The 16,586-nt window shown below is 42.4% G+C and overlaps 1 protein-coding gene across 1 annotated transcript in view; it reads right to left on the bottom strand.

The window, feature by feature from the left end:
- LOC142358632 (uncharacterized) overlaps window positions 1-16,586 on the bottom strand; it is an 85,767-nt gene that overhangs the window by 18,766 nt on the left and 50,415 nt on the right. The window lies entirely within an intron of this gene.

Below are 16,586 nucleotides of genomic sequence, written 5' to 3'. Positions count from 1 at the left end.
GCTCCTGGGGGGCAACGGAAAACGTGGATGAGTCAAATCGAAGGAGACTGTGTACGAAACAAAGTATCGTTCACCAGATTGCAGGAGAAAGCAGCAACCGGGTCAAAGAATGCCTTCAACAATTTCGTCGTACAGCACTTCACAGAATAACCAAACAAATAACTCTTCTTGTTTTGTTTGTATTTGTATTTGTATTTGTATTTGTTGCCAACCGTGCCTTTATTTCATATTTGGAATTAAAGTGTTGAAACAGTAGTAGTAGTAGTAGTAGTAGTAGTAGTAGTAGTAGTAGTAGTAGTAGTAGTAGTAGTAGTAGTAGTAGTAGTAGTAGTAGTAGTAGTAGTAGTGGGGGACAAAATCCAACCTCACCTCCACGTGGTGTCCCCTGGGGGTAGGTCATGTGCTGCGGCTCTCAGCTCACATGGTCGAGCTAACGAGGCACTGGTCTTCTAGTTTGTGGCGCAACTAGTCGTATCTCAGCCTTCAAACACCAAAGCAATGAGTACATTCAACCATGGCCCCGAGTCCCGGGTAAGGGGTGCTAAGAATCTCCCGAGGAACCAACTCAGAATTGCAACTTTAAACGTCAGAACACTGACCCAAGCCGGATCTTTAGAGGCTTTGAAAATGGATCTGGCGCAATACAAGTTGGATATTCTGGGAGTGCAGGAGACGAGATTGCAGGAGCAAGAAATTGATCTCGGAGACCACAAGCTCTACCTGTCTGACTCGTGGTTGTCTGGTGTAAAGTCGAGACAAGGAGGAGTGGGCGTTGCTGTAAAGAAGTCATTGATAAACAGCATCGTAGAACAATTGGCTCTAAGTGAACGTATTTGCTACGTCAAGTTCGCGGCTCGGAGGAGAGCCAATCTAGCTGTTGTTGTCTGCTACGCACCTACGAATGAAGCTAGTCTCCAAGAGAAGGATTTGTTTTGGAGTCAACTTTCAGACCTAGTTTCCAGCTTCAAACATAGGGAGCGTATTTGTGTCATCGGTGACCTCAATGCAGAGCCTGGACACCAGTTGAATGACATCATGAGCTGCAGAGGCCCGTTTGGAATGGGTGAAGAAAATGAAAACTCGGAAAAGTTGTTATCATTTTGCACTTCACACAAATTGCTCGTAGGTGGTACATGGTTCCAGCATCGACAAGTGCATCGGTACACCTACAATCCTCCCGATCCGAGTTTTCGAAAAAAGATGCTGGATCACATTCTGTTTGCAGAGAGATACAGAGGATGTCTGACGAATGTGAGGACCAGAAGAGGCAAAACCACAATTACCGATCACGAACTGGTCATTGCGGAAGTATCTATGAAACTTTTGTCTAAAAAGCCATGTTTCACGCCCAGAATCAGTTCTGCAAAGCTGCAAGATGAAACAACGCGTGACTTATTCACGCAGGAGGTCAAGTTACATCTTGATAAGAGCGGCGATTTCGAGAATACAGAGCAGTCTTGGGACAATTTTCGAAAAGCCCTGAACCAAGCAGCAGTTAAATGCCTCCTTCCGGACAAGCGAGTGAACAAACCTTGGATTTCTCCAGATTCTCTGGAACTTATCCGGAAACGAGCTGATCTACAGTTGAAGAAACACAGCAGCGCGGTGGCGTTGTTAGAGTTCACAAACTGCTGTAAGGAAGTCAGAAAAGCTCTACGTGCAGACAAACGGGCATGGCTTGAACGCAAAGGCCAAGAAGTGCAGAGCTTTGCGGACAAAGGCAACTCGAAGGAGGTTTTTGGGGCATCACAGCAGATTTGCCGAAACTGGAGTCCCCAGTTGACCAAATTAGTTTCAAGCACTGGCGTCAACTTACGGACGAAAGAGGAACGACTTGAACGCTGGACGGAACATTTTAGTCAACTCCTGAATCCCTCAACATCCAGTTGCAGTACGAGATTGGATCCCGAAGAAGCAGCTGAAAGCTTGTCGATTGACCTGAGCCCAATTCGATTTGAAGAAGTGCTTGAAGCTGTCCGCAGTTTGAAGAATGGCAAGGCAAGTGGACCCGATAACATTTCCTGTGAGATGTTGAAAGCACACAAGGGTATTGTCGAGTGGCTCTGGGACATCATAGATAAGTGTTGGTCGACGGAAGTTCTGCCCGATGACTGGAAGGTAGCAGAAATTGTCCCATTATACAAGAGTAAAGGAAAGAGGTCAGAGTGTTCGAACCACCGAGGGATCTCTCTATTGTCAGTACCAGGCAAAGTGTTCGCTTCCGTTATTCTCAATCGATGCAAAGATTCAGTGGATCGCGTCTTAAGGGAAGAGCAGTGCGGCTTCAGAAAAAGCAGAGGATGCGCCGACCAACTCTTTGCCCTGCGTCAAATAATAGAGAAATCAATGGCGTTTCAATTGGATATTAGCTTTTGTTTCATAGACTTTCGAGCGGCATTCGATTCTGTCGATCGTAAGCAGATGTACCAGATAATGAAACACTATGGTCTTCCGCAAAAAGTGATAAACATCATAAGAAACAGCTATGATGGATTCAAATGTCGAGTCAAAGCCGAAGGTGAGAGAGGACGCGTATTTGATGTCAGAACGGGCGTTAGGCAGGGTGATGTGTGGTCCCCAATCCTATTCGGCCTTGTCATCAACTACATTTTGGCTAACTCGGTGCATGGAGGATTAGACATTGGGAGATTGGTGGCTGACTTAGATTTTGCTGATGATGTTGCTCTCGTGGGGGTCTCAGACAGTGAGGTGCAAGAAAACCTACATCGAATCGAGGCCCTTGCGGAAGCCGCTGGTCTGAAGATTAATGTGGCCAAAACAAAGAATATGGGCTTAAAATGCGACAACCCAAATGTTGTTGCAGTGCCTAGTATCCAACAGAACGTGGAGATACTCACTGGAACACATAAAGGCAAACTAGGACTCCTGGAAGAGACATCTAGCCAGTCACGACTAACCATCAGCACGGAGGTGCTGCTTGGAACGAAAAAGAAAGCGGGCTGGTTCGAAACACAAGATGGCCGGAAGCTAAGATTGAAAAGCTTAGCGGTGGCTAAGCCAGCGTTGGTAGCTTCGCAACAACAATCTGCGGTAGCAGATTCAGAGTCGCTAGAAAATGGGAGTCGGTCAGTGGTGGCTGACCAAGAGTCTTTAAGATGTCAGAATTGTCAGCGGCAATTCAGTACAGTTACCGGACGCAAAGTGCACCAATCAAGATTCTGCAAAGCCGGTTTGTCAAAGAATGTCGTCGACAAGTCAAAGTTCGAGCAACTAGAGGCGAGCCTTACCTGTGACAAGTGTGAAAGAAAGTTCAAAACAGTCAATGGCCGAAAAGTTCACCAATCGAGATACTGTGGCAAACCTAAAGCAGTTGCCACACGCGTGTTTTCCTGCAAAGTACAAGATGTTCTCGGAAACGAGTTTGAAAACATAGAAGCGTTCAAGTATCTCGGATCATATGTCAGCCTCAAGCATGGAGACCTGCAGGAAGTCAATTGCAAACTTGCAGAAGGTAGACAACGGTTTGCTAACTTCCAAAATCTCTGGAAGAGCAAGCAGCTCAGCGTGCACCTCAAGTGCAAGTTGTACAAAGCACTCGTTTTATCAGCCGTGCTTTACAGCTCAGAGACTTGGACTCTTTCGAAATTAATGGAGAGAAAACTTGAGAGTTTCCACTGTGGTTGTCTTCGGAGAATTCTACGTGTGTCATATCTGGAGAAAGCAACGAACGAAGAAATTATGTCAAGATCACGAATGCCCCAACTATCCACGATGATCATGCTCAAACGGATAAAATGGTACGGACACATCCAGAGAATGGAACCAGGAAGATTAGCCCGCAGTGCCTTCGATTGGGACCCGCCCGATCAATACGTCCATGCTAGACGCGCTCCTGGGGGCAACGGAAAACGTGGATGAGTCAAATCGAAGGAGACTGTGTACGAAACAAAGTATCGTTCACCAGATTGCAGGAGAAAGCAGCAACCGGGTCAAAGAATGCCTTCAACAATTTCGTCGTACAGCACTTCACAGAATAACCAAACAAAAAACTCTTCTTGTTTTGTTTGTATTTGTTGCCAACCGTGCCTTTATTTCATATTTGGAATTAAAGTGTTGAAACAGTAGTAGTAGTAGTAGTAGTAGTAGTAGTAGTAGTAGTAGTAGTAGTAGTAGTAGTAGTAGTAGTAGTAGTAGTAGTAGTAGTAGTAGTAGTAGTAGTAGTAGTAGTAGTAGTAGTAGTAGTAGTAGTAGTAGTAGTAGTAGTAGTAGTAGTAGTAGTAGTAGTAGTAGTAGTAGTAGTAGTAGTAGTAGTAGTAGTAGTAGTAGTAGTAGTAGTAGTAGTAGTAGTAGTAGTAGTAGTAGTAGTAGTAGTAGTAGTAGTAGTAGTAGTAGTAGTAGTAGTAGTAGTAGTAGTAGTAGTAGTAGTAGTAGTAGTAGTAGTAGTAGTAGTAGTAGTAGTAGTAGTAGTAGTAGTGGGGGACAAAATCCAACCTCACCTCCACGTGGTGTCCCCTGGGGGTAGGTCATGTGCTGCGGCTCTCAGCTCACATGGTCGAGCTAACGAGGCACTGGTCTTCTAGTTTGTGGCGCAACTAGTCGTATCTCAGCCTTCAAACACCAAAGCAATGAGTACATTCAACCATGGCCCCGAGTCCCGGGTAAGGGGTGCTAAGAATCTCCCGAGGAACCAACTCAGAATTGCAACTTTAAACGTCAGAACACTGACCCAAGCCGGATCTTTAGAGGCTTTGAAAATGGATCTGGCGCAATACAAGTTGGATATTCTGGGAGTGCAGGAGACGAGATTGCAGGAGCAAGAAATTGATCTCGGAGACCACAAGCTCTACCTGTCTGACTCGTGGTTGTCTGGTGTAAAGTCGAGACAAGGAGGAGTGGGCGTTGCTGTAAAGAAGTCATTGATAAACAGCATCGTAGAACAATTGGCTCTAAGTGAACGTATTTGCTACGTCAAGTTCGCGGCTCGGAGGAGAGCCAATCTAGCTGTTGTTGTCTGCTACGCACCTACGAATGAAGCTAGTCTCCAAGAGAAGGATTTGTTTTGGAGTCAACTTTCAGACCTAGTTTCCAGCTTCAAACATAGGGAGCGTATTTGTGTCATCGGTGACCTCAATGCAGAGCCTGGACACCAGTTGAATGACATCATGAGCTGCAGAGGCCCGTTTGGAATGGGTGAAGAAAATGAAAACTCGGAAAAGTTGTTATCATTTTGCACTTCACACAAATTGCTCGTAGGTGGTACATGGTTCCAGCATCGACAAGTGCATCGGTACACCTACAATCCTCCCGATCCGAGTTTTCGAAAAAAGATGCTGGATCACATTCTGTTTGCAGAGAGATACAGAGGATGTCTGACGAATGTGAGGACCAGAAGAGGCAAAACCACAATTACCGATCACGAACTGGTCATTGCGGAAGTATCTATGAAACTTTTGTCTAAAAAGCCATGTTTCACGCCCAGAATCAGTTCTGCAAAGCTGCAAGATGAAACAACGCCTGACTTATTCACGCAGGAGGTCAAGTTACATCTTGATAAGAGCGGCGATTTCGAGAATACAGAGCAGTCTTGGGACAATTTTCGAAAAGCCCTGAACCAAGCAGCAGTTAAATGCCTCCTTCCGGACAAGCGAGTGAACAAACCTTGGATTTCTCCAGATTCTCTGGAACTTATCCGGAAACGAGCTGATCTACAGTTGAAGAAACACAGCAGCGCGGTGGCGTTGTTAGAGTTCACAAACTGCTGTAAGGAAGTCAGAAAAGCTCTACGTGCAGACAAACGGGCATGGCTTGAACGCAAAGGCCAAGAAGTGCAGAGCTTTGCGGACAAAGGCAACTCGAAGGAGGTTTTTGGGGCATCACAGCAGATTTGCCGAAACTGGAGTCCCCAGTTGACCAAATTAGTTTCAAGCACTGGCGTCAACTTACGGACGAAAGAGGAACGACTTGAACGCTGGACGGAACATTTTAGTCAACTCCTGAATCCCTCAACATCCAGTTGCAGTACGAGATTGGATCCCGAAGAAGCAGCTGAAAGCTTGTCGATTGACCTGAGCCCAATTCGATTTGAAGAAGTGCTTGAAGCTGTCCGCAGTTTGAAGAATGGCAAGGCAAGTGGACCCGATAACATTTCCTGTGAGATGTTGAAAGCACACAAGGGTATTGTCGAGTGGCTCTGGGACATCATAGATAAGTGTTGGTCGACGGAAGTTCTGCCCGATGACTGGAAGGTAGCAGAAATTGTCCCATTATACAAGAGTAAAGGAAAGAGGTCAGAGTGTTCGAACCACCGAGGGATCTCTCTATTGTCAGTACCAGGCAAAGTGTTCGCTTCCGTTATTCTCAATCGATGCAAAGATTCAGTGGATCGCGTCTTAAGGGAAGAGCAGTGCGGCTTCAGAAAAAGCAGAGGATGCGCCGACCAACTCTTTGCCCTGCGTCAAATAATAGAGAAATCAATGGCGTTTCAATTGGATATTAGCTTTTGTTTCGTAGACTTTCGAGCGGCATTCGATTCTGTCGATCGTAAGCAGATGTACCAGATAATGAAACACTATGGTCTTCCGCAAAAAGTGATAAACATCATAAGAAACAGCTATGATGGATTCAAATGTCGAGTCAAAGCCGAAGGTGAGAGAGGACGCGTATTTGATGTCAGAACGGGCGTTAGGCAGGGTGATGTGTGGTCCCCAATCCTATTCGGCCTTGTCATCAACTACATTTTGGCTAACTCGGTGCATGGAGGATTAGACATTGGGAGATTGGTGGCTGACTTAGATTTTGCTGATGATGTTGCTCTCGTGGGGGTCTCAGACAGTGAGGTGCAAGAAAACCTACATCGAATCGAGGCCCTTGCGGAAGCCGCTGGTCTGAAGATTAATGTGGCCAAAACAAAGAATATGGGCGTAAAATGCGACAACCCAAATGTTGTTGCAGTGCCTAGTATCCAACAGAACGTGGAGATACTCACTGGAACACATAAAGGCAAACTAGGACTCCTGGAAGAGACATCTAGCCAGTCACGACTAACCATCAGCACGGAGGTGCTGCTTGGAACGAAAAAGAAAGCGGGCTGGTTCGAAACACAAGATGGCCGGAAGCTAAGATTGAAAAGCTTAGCGGTGGCTAAGCCAGCGCGTTGGTAGCTTCGCAACAACAATCTGCGGTAGCAGATTCAGAGTCGCTAGAAAATGGGAGTCGGTCAGTGGTGGCTGACCAAGAGTCTTTAAGATGTCAGAATTGTCAGCGGCAATTCAGTACAGTTACCGGACGCAAAGTGCACCAATCAAGATTCTGCAAAGCCGGTTTGTCAAAGAATGTCGTCGACAAGTCAAAGTTCGAGCAACTAGAGGCGAGCCTTACCTGTGACAAGTGTGAAAGAAAGTTCAAAACAGTCAATGGCCGAAAAGTTCACCAATCGAGATACTGTGGCAAACCTAAAGCAGTTGCCACACGCGTGTTTTCCTGCAAAGTACAAGATGTTCTCGGAAACGAGTTTGAAAACATAGAAGCGTTCAAGTATCTCGGATCATATGTCAGCCTCAAGCATGGAGACCTGCAGGAAGTCAATTGCAAACTTGCAGAAGGTAGACAACGGTTTGCTAACTTCCAAAATCTCTGGAAGAGCAAGCAGCTCAGCGTGCACCTCAAGTGCAAGTTGTACAAAGCACTCGTTTTATCAGCCGTGCTTTACAGCTCAGAGACTTGGACTCTTTCGAAATTAATGGAGAGAAAACTTGAGAGTTTCCACTGTGGTTGTCTTCGGAGAATTCTACGTGTGTCATATCTGGAGAAAGCAACGAACGAAGAAATTATGTCAAGATCACGAATGCCCCAACTATCCACGATGATCATGCTCAAACGGATAAAATGGTACGGACACATCCAGAGAATGGAAACAGGAAGATTAGCCCGCAGTGCCTTCGATTGGGACCCGCCCGATCAATACGTCCATGCTAGACGCGCTCCTGGGGGGCAACGGAAAACGTGGATGAGTCAAATCGAAGGAGACTGTGTACGAAACAAAGTATCGTTCACCAGATTGCAGGAGAAAGCAGCAACCGGGTCAAAGAATGCCTTCAACAATTTCGTCGTACAGCACTTCACAGAATAACCAAACAAATAACTCTTCTGGTTTTGTTTGTATTTGTATTTGTATTTGTATTTGTTGCCAACCGTGCCTTTATTTCATATTTGGAATTAAAGTGTTGAAACAGTAGTAGTAGTAGTAGTAGTAGTAGTAGTAGTAGTAGTAGTAGTAGTAGTAGTAGTAGTAGTAGTAGTAGTAGTAGTAGTAGTAGTAGTAGTAGTAGTAGTAGTAGTAGTAGTAGTAGTAGTAGTAGTAGTAGTAGTAGTAGTAGTAGTAGTAGTAGTAGTAGTAGTAGTAGTAGTAGTAGTAGTAGTAGTAGTAGTAGTAGTAGTAGTAGTAGTAGTAGTAGTAGTAGTAGTAGTAGTAGTAGTAGTAGTAGTAGTAGGCTCGTGTATGTGGCAGAACGTGGCTCGTCTATGTTCCAGAATTGGTGCGTCTATGCTGCTGACTTTGGCTCGACAGTAAGTACCTGGTGCGTTAATGATGCTCGACTTAAACTACCTGGTGCATTTATGATGCTCGACTTAAATTACCTGGTGCGTTTATGATGCTCGACCTTAAGTTTGTGCTCGTTTATGCTGCTCGTAAAACAATAATCCTCGACCGTGTATTTTTTGAACGCACCGTACCCCCTGTGTGCGTTCAAAAATGGTCTGCATCATAAACGAGGACAAACGAAAACCTCGTCCTGGGCCCAGGTTGAGGTCCTCGTTCAAAATGATCTATGAAAATACCCATCCAGACCATTTTTGCCTATGAAAATACCCAGGCAGACCAAAAATGCCTATGATCCACACTTTGCCTCGTTCAAAACTTTGGTGCGTGCATGTGCTCGCTCAAAGACTCTTATGAAAAGACCCGTACAGACCAAAATGCGTTATGATACAGACTTTGGCTCGTTCGATTTATGAAAAGAGTTAGAAAGACCGAAAAAGCTTATGATCCGGACTTTGGCTCGTTCGATTTATGAAAAAAGTCAGAAAGAGCGAAAAAGTTTATTATCCAGACTTTTGGTCGTTCAATTTATAGTAAGATTAGTAGTAGTAGTAGTAGTAGTAGTAGTAGTAGTAGTAGTAGTAGTAGTAGTAGTAGTAGTAGTAGTAGTAGTAGTAGTAGTAGTAGTAGTAGTAGTAGTAGTAGTAGTAGTAGTAGTAGTAGTAGTAGTAGTAGTAGTAGTAGTAGTAGTAGTAGTAGTAGTAGTAGTAGTAGTAGTAGTAGTAGTAGTAGTAGTAGTAGTAGTAGTAGTAGTAGTAGTAGTAGTAGTAGTAGTAGTAGTAGTAGTAGTAGTAGTAGTAGTAGTAGTAGTAGTAGTAGTAGTGGGGGACAAAATCCAACCTCACCTCCACGTGGTGTCCCCTGGGGGTAGGTCATGTGCTGCGGCCCTCCGCTCACATGGTCGAGCTAACGAGGCACTGGTCTTCTAGTTTGTGGCGCAACTAGTCGTATCTCAGCCTTCAAACACAAAAGCACATTCAACCATGGCCCCGAGTCCCGGGTAAGGGGTGCTAAGAATCTCCCGAGGAACCAACTCAGAATTGCAACTAACGTCAGAACACTGACCCAAGCCGGATGTTTAGAGGCTTTGAAAATGGATCTGGCGCAATACAAGTTGGATATTCTGGGAGTGCAGGAGACGAGATTGCAGGAGCAAGAAATTGATCTCGGAGACCACAAGCTCTACCTGTCTGACTCGTGGTTGTCTGGTGTAAAGTCGAGACAAGGAGGAGTGGGCGTTGCTGTAAAGAAGTCATTGATAAACAGCATCGTAGAACAATTGGCTCTAAGTGAACGTATTTGCTACGTCAAGTTCGCGGCTCGGAGGAGAGCCAATCTAGCTGTTGTTGTCTGCTACGCACCTACGAATGAAGCTAGTCTCCAAGAGAAGGATTTGTTTTGGAGTCAACTTTCAGACCTAGTTTCCAGCTTCAAACATAGGGAGCGTATTTGTGTCATCGGTGACCTCAATGCAGAGCCTGGACACCAGTTGAATGACATCATGAGCTGCAGAGGCCCGTTTGGAATGGGTGAAGAAAATGAAAACTCGGAAAAGTTGTTATCATTTTGCACTTCACACAAATTGCTCGTAGGTGGTACATGGTTCCAGCATCGACAAGTGCATCGGTACACCTACAATCCTCCCGATCCGAGTTTTCGAAAAAAGATGCTGGATCACATTCTGTTTGCAGAGAGATACAGAGGATGTCTGACGAATGTGAGGACCAGAAGAGGCAAAACCACAATTACCGATCACGAACTGGTCATTGCGGAAGTATCTATGAAACTTTTGTCTAAAAAGCCATGTTTCACGCCCAGAATCAGTTCTGCAAAGCTGCAAGATGAAACAACGCGTGACTTATTCACGCAGGAGGTCAAGTTACATCTTGATAAGAGCGGCGATTTCGAGAATACAGAGCAGTCTTGGGACAATTTTCGAAAAGCCCTGAACCAAGCAGCAGTTAAATGCCTCCTTCCGGACAAGCGAGTGAACAAACCTTGGATTTCTCCAGATTCTCTGGAACTTATCCGGAAACGAGCTGATCTACAGTTGAAGAAACACAGCAGCGCGGTGGCGTTGTTAGAGTTCACAAACTGCTGTAAGGAAGTCAGAAAAGCTCTACGTGCAGACAAACGGGCATGGCTTGAACGCAAAGGCCAAGAAGTGCAGAGCTTTGCGGACAGAGGCAACTTGAAGGAGGTTTTTGGGGCATCACATCAGATTTGCCGAAACTGGAGTCCCCAGTTGACCAAATTAGTTTCAAGCACTGGCGTCAACTTACGGACGAAAGAGGAACGACTTGAACGCTGGACGGAACATTTTAGTCAACTCCTGAATCCCTCAACATCCAGTTGCAGTACGAGATTGGATCCCGAAGAAGCAGCTGAAAGCTTGTCGATTGACCTGAGCCCAATTCGATTTGAAGAAGTGCTTGAAGCTGTCCGCAGGTTGAAGAATGGCAAGGCAAGTGGACCCGATAACATTTCCTGTGAGATGTTGAAAGCACACAAGGTTATTGTCGAGTGGCTCTGGGACATCATAGATAAGTGTTGGTCGACGGAAGTTCTGCCCGATGACTGGAAGGTAGCAGAAATTGTCCCATTATACAAGAGTAAAGGAAAGAGGTCAGAGTGTTCGAACCACCGAGGGATCTCTCTATTGTCAGTACCAGGCAAAGTGTTCGCTTCCGTTATTCTCAATCGATGCAAAGATTCAGTGGATCGCGTCTTAAGGGAAGAGCAGTGCGGCTTCAGAAAAAGCAGAGGATGCGCCAATCAACTCTTTGCCCTGCGTCAAATAATAGAGAAATCAATGGCGTTTCAATTGGATATTAGCTTTTGTTTCATAGACTTTCGAGCGGCATTCGATTCTGTCGATCGTGAGCAGATGTACCAGATAATGAAACACTATGGTCTTCCGCCAAAAGTGATAAACATCATAAGAAACAGCTATGATAGATTCAAATGTCGAGTCAAAGCCGAAGGTGAGAAAGGACGCTTATTTGATGTCAGAACGGGCGTTAGGCAGGGTGATGTGTGGTCCCCAATCCTATTCGGCCTTGTCATCAACTACATTTTGGCTAACTCGGTGCATGGAGGATTAGACATTGGGAGATTGGTGGCTGACTTAGATTTTGCTGATGATGTTGCTCTCGTGGGGGTCTCAGACAGTGAGGTGCAAGAAAACCTACATCGAATCGAGGCCCTTGCGGAAGCCGCTGGTCTGAAGATTAATGTGGCCAAAACAAAGAATATGGGCGTAAAATGCGACAGCCAAAATGTTGTTGCAGTGCCTAGTATCCAACAGAACGTGGAGATACTCACTGGAACACATAAAGGCAAACTAAGACTCCTGGAAGAGACATCTAGCCAGTCACGACTAACCATCAGCACGGAGGTGCTGCTTGGAACGAAAAAGAAAGCGGGCTGGTTCGAAATACAAGATGGCCGGAAGCTAAGATTGAAAAGCTTAGCGGAGGCTAAGTCAGCGTTGGTAGCTTCACAACAACAATCTGCGGTAGCAGATTCAGAGTCGCTAGAAAATGAGAGTCGGTCAGTGGTGGCTGACCAAGAGTCTTTAAGATGTCAGAATTGTCAGCGGCAATTCAGTACAGTTACCGGACGCAAAGTGCACCAAACAAGATTCTGCAAAGCCGGTTTGTCAAAGAATGTCGTCGACAAGTCAAAGTTCGAGCAACTAGAGGCGAGCCTTACCTGTGACAAGTGTGAAAGAAAGTTCAAAACAGTCAATGGCCGAAAAGTTCACCAATCGAGATACTGTGGCAAACCTAAAGCAGTTGCCACACGCGTGTGTTCCTGCAAAGTACAAGATGTTCTCGGAAACGAGTTTGAAAACATAGAAGCGTTCAAGTATCTCGGATCATATGTCAGCCTCAAGCATGGAGACCTGCAGGAAGTCAATTGCAAACTTGCAGAAGGTAGACAACGGTTTGCTAACTTCCAAAATCTCTGGAAGAGCAAGCAGCTCAGCGTGCACCTCAAGTGCAATTTGTACAAAGCACTTGTTTTATCAGCCGTGCTGTACAGCTCAGAGACTTGGACTCTTTCGAAATTAATGGAGAGAAAACTTGAGAGTTTCCACTGTGGTTGTCTTTAGAGAATTCTACGTGTGTCATATCTGGAGAAAGCAACGAACGAAGAAATTATGCCAAGATCACGAATGCCCCAACTATCCACGATGATCATGCTCAAACGGATAAAATGGTACGGACACATCCAGAGAATGGAACCAGGAAGATTAGCCCGCAGTGCCTTCGATTGGGACCCGCCCGATCAATACGTCCATGCTAGACGCGCTCCTGGGGGGCAACGGAAAACGTGGATGAGTCAAATCGAAGGAGACTGTGTACGAAACAAAGTATCGTTCACCAGATTGCAGGAGAAAGCAGCAACCGGGTCAAAGAATGCCTTCAACAATTTCGTCGTACAGCACTTCACAGAATAACCAAACAAAAAACTCTTCTTGTTTTGTTTGTATTTGTTGCCAACCGTGCCTTTATTTCATATTTGGAATTAAAGTGTTGAAACAGTAGTAGTAGTAGTAGTAGTAGTAGCAGTAGTAGTAGTAGTAGTAGTAGTAGTAGTAGTAGTAGTAGTAGTAGTAGTAGTAGTAGTAGTAGTAGATCTGTTATTTGTTGAAACACGAGAATTTGGATGTGACCTCTCATTGATGAAAATAAGTTACAATTTGACGAAAAGGACAACAAAAACTGAAAAGTTTGAAAAATGTTTGATAATGTATATAATAAACTTAAAGACTAAGGGCTGTAAACTGACCAATTGATTCGGGTAACGTCAAAATTTCAATCCTCAACTCTAAGCTTAAGAGACATATCAGCAATTTACAGCTAACTAAAGAACGAAAACAGGCAAAAACAGCAATTTCAATAAAAAAATAGAGCGAGAAAAGTGTCGAAGGCATTAAAAAATGAACATTTCACTAAAAACTTTTCTATTTTCAATTAATTTTTAACAGCAATGTGATTTCTTTTTTTATCAATATAATTTCAAGAAATCAAATATGAACAAATACTTGAGAACCACGAAATTTTTGAGAAAACTCGTAGTATAAACGCAATTAATTTCATTTATTTCAACGGAATCCACTAAACACGCTAAACGATGCTTCCATGGGACAACAAGTTTGTCTACCATTAATATTTTGTCAATGTGGCCATACAACAAGTTATTATTAACTGACTAACAAACTTCGATAAAAGTTTAGGATCGGATAATGTTCAAAAAAATTTTCTTAAGTCTTAAGAGCCATTTAACTTAAAAGCTATTAACGGAGTTCAATAACTACGCTCAAAAATGACATGATGGTAGGAAAACAATGTTTGTCATGCACAGATAATCAATAAGAGATCACAATAAGTCTTAAGACTGAAAACAACAACAAAGACAGGCAACAACCAAAAATTCAGTAGAAAATCGTCAGAAGAAAGTGTCGAAGCAACTTAAATCATAAGTTCTTCTCTGAAAACTTTATATGTGATCCGTTGAACGTCTTCACTAAACCAATGGGAACTATCAGTTTTAGGATAATGTGATAAGGTTTCAAAAGGATCAAAAAAAAAGAAAAAGTACCAGAAAATTTTATAAAAAATATGAAAATTAGTGGCATTGAAGTTTTAAAACTAATAGGTAGAAGATAAAACCGCTAACCAGATTTTTCTTGGCTGCACTAGAAAACAAAAAGGGAACCATTAAGTACTAAGACTGACTGACAGTCCAAGAAAAAAAGTTTGGGATCGGTTAATGTTCAAAAAAAATTTCGAAAAACTTTTTTAAATCTTAATAGTCATTAAACTCAAAAGCTTTTAAGGGAGGTAAAAAACTACGCTCAGAAATAACACGATGGCAGGAAAAATTTTTTTGTCATGCATAGATAATCAATAAGAGATCACAATAAGTATTAAGACGATGAAAACAACAATAAAAACAGGCGGAAACCAAAATTCAGTAGAAAAGTGCGAGAAGAAAATTTCGAAGCCATTTAAAACCTTAGCTTTTCTCTGAAAAATTTATCTGAGATCCACTGAATGTCTTTTCTAAGCCAATGGGCTTAGAATAATTTTTGGATAATGTGTATAATATTTGGATATTGTGATAAGAGTTCAAAAGTAACCAATAACAAGCAAATACCCAAAAATTTATTTAAAAATTTTTGAATTCTTGTGTCATTGCAGTCATATAATCATTAAATAGAAGATAAAACCCCAAACGAAATTTATCTTAGTTTCAGTAGAAAAGCAAGTGGGTTCTGTCAATACTGAGACTGGCTGACAGTTCACGAAAACTTTACGATTGGTTTACGTTCAAAAAAAAATTTGAAAAATTATTTTTAAATTCTTAACAGCCATTAATTTCAAAAAATTTCAACCGAAGTTAACAAGCTTCAATAACAGAATGGGGATGTTTGTGATGCATAGTTGATCAATAAGACATCACAACAAGTCTTATGACTGAAAACAACAACAAAAACAGGCGAAAACCAAAATTCAGTAGAAAAGTGCGAGAAGAAAAGGTCGAAGCCATTTGAAACCATAAGCTTTTCTCTGAAAAATTTATCTGTGATCCACTGAACGTCTTCTTTAAGGCAGTAGGAGCTCTCAGTTTTAGGATAATGTGAAAAGATTTCAAATGTAACCAATGATACAGACATATCCAAAAAAAATTTAAAACCTTTTGAAATCTTGCGTCAATGAAGTCATTACTAATAGTTAGAAGATAAAACCGCCAGATAGATCAAATTTGGTCATAATAGGATGGAAGAGGGTGCTGTCGTCGCAGAGACTGACTTACAGTTCACGATAGTAAGTTTATGATTGGTTAATGTTCGAAAATTTTTGCGAAAAGTTGATTTTAAAGTTTCAACAGCCATTAGCTGTCCACTCAAAGCACTAGATATGCTCAATTAAATCTCTTTACGGAACATATTGCACTGTTAGTCAATGATTGCGTGCCATATGACTCCATAAAGGTAGTAAAACCTCAAAAAGAAATTCAAAATTTCATTTAAAATGACGAAAACTCAGAGTCGAATTTAAAAAAAAACATGAGCACTGCCCTGAAAACGATTTTTTTTCATTGGGCTTCATTTGAATGTAAAACAGGTTTTTAATTAACGGAACCTGGATATGAAAACTGACTTGTCTCTAGGTGATTGAAAAAAGCAAAAAAAAGTAGAAGAGTTTTATAAAAAAGAGCTCTCAAATAGATTTCGATTTTTTTTTATATTGAAGCTCCCTATGAGACCAGAACCAGTCTTTTTTATCGCCTTTAGTCTATGAGGAACACAAATTTGGTTCATTTTTTGTCAAGAAATTCAAGTTTAAAATAATATTTTTTATAGAAAATGTCTTAATTTGAAGAAAAATCAGACTAAAAGTGAACAAATATCCCGTGTTCACACGAAACTTCAATCCTCGATAACTCCTCGAAAAAAATGAAAATCAAAAAAATCTTTTTAATTTTGAATTCTACGCTGGACCAGCTTTTTAATGATACCACTCACATTTCTCTGCGATGAATATATCAATCGGCCAAAATTGACTGAACAAAAAAAAACCCATTTGAGTATATAGTTCCTCCCCCCCCCCCACAAGTGGGGTCGGAACAATTACTCTTAAGATTCACAATGCGAGAATGAACCAAGATTCTAAAGAAAACTATTGGGTTTATGGTCATGAAAATTTGTTGAAAATAAATTTTTTTTCATGTTCTTGAATCCCAATTATATGAATTTGAGAAATTGTTTTTCTTCAAATATCATTTCAGAATCGTTTCCTTGTTGAATTTCAAAATTTCAGAATTCGTGCTACCTTTTTGTGAACACGATGATTTAGCTTTAATTGCATTTTTCATGAAATAAAGAAGTTCTGAAGTGAAAAAAAAAGAACTCTTTTATTGCGCGTTGATTATTTCCTGATAGGTTATCAAATCCCAGGCCAAGAATCTGATATCCAGACGCACCCAACAGATGTCCGTGTCATATTCCTTG

This window comes from Convolutriloba macropyga, chromosome 1 (genome assembly GCF_964194025.1).
Source record: "Convolutriloba macropyga chromosome 1, txConMacr16.3, whole genome shotgun sequence".
In the NCBI taxonomy this organism is placed as follows: Eukaryota; Metazoa; Xenacoelomorpha; order Acoela; family Convolutidae; genus Convolutriloba; species Convolutriloba macropyga.
The sequence above is the reverse complement of the archived record's forward strand: the minus strand, read 5'-3'. Positions and strand labels throughout refer to the sequence as shown.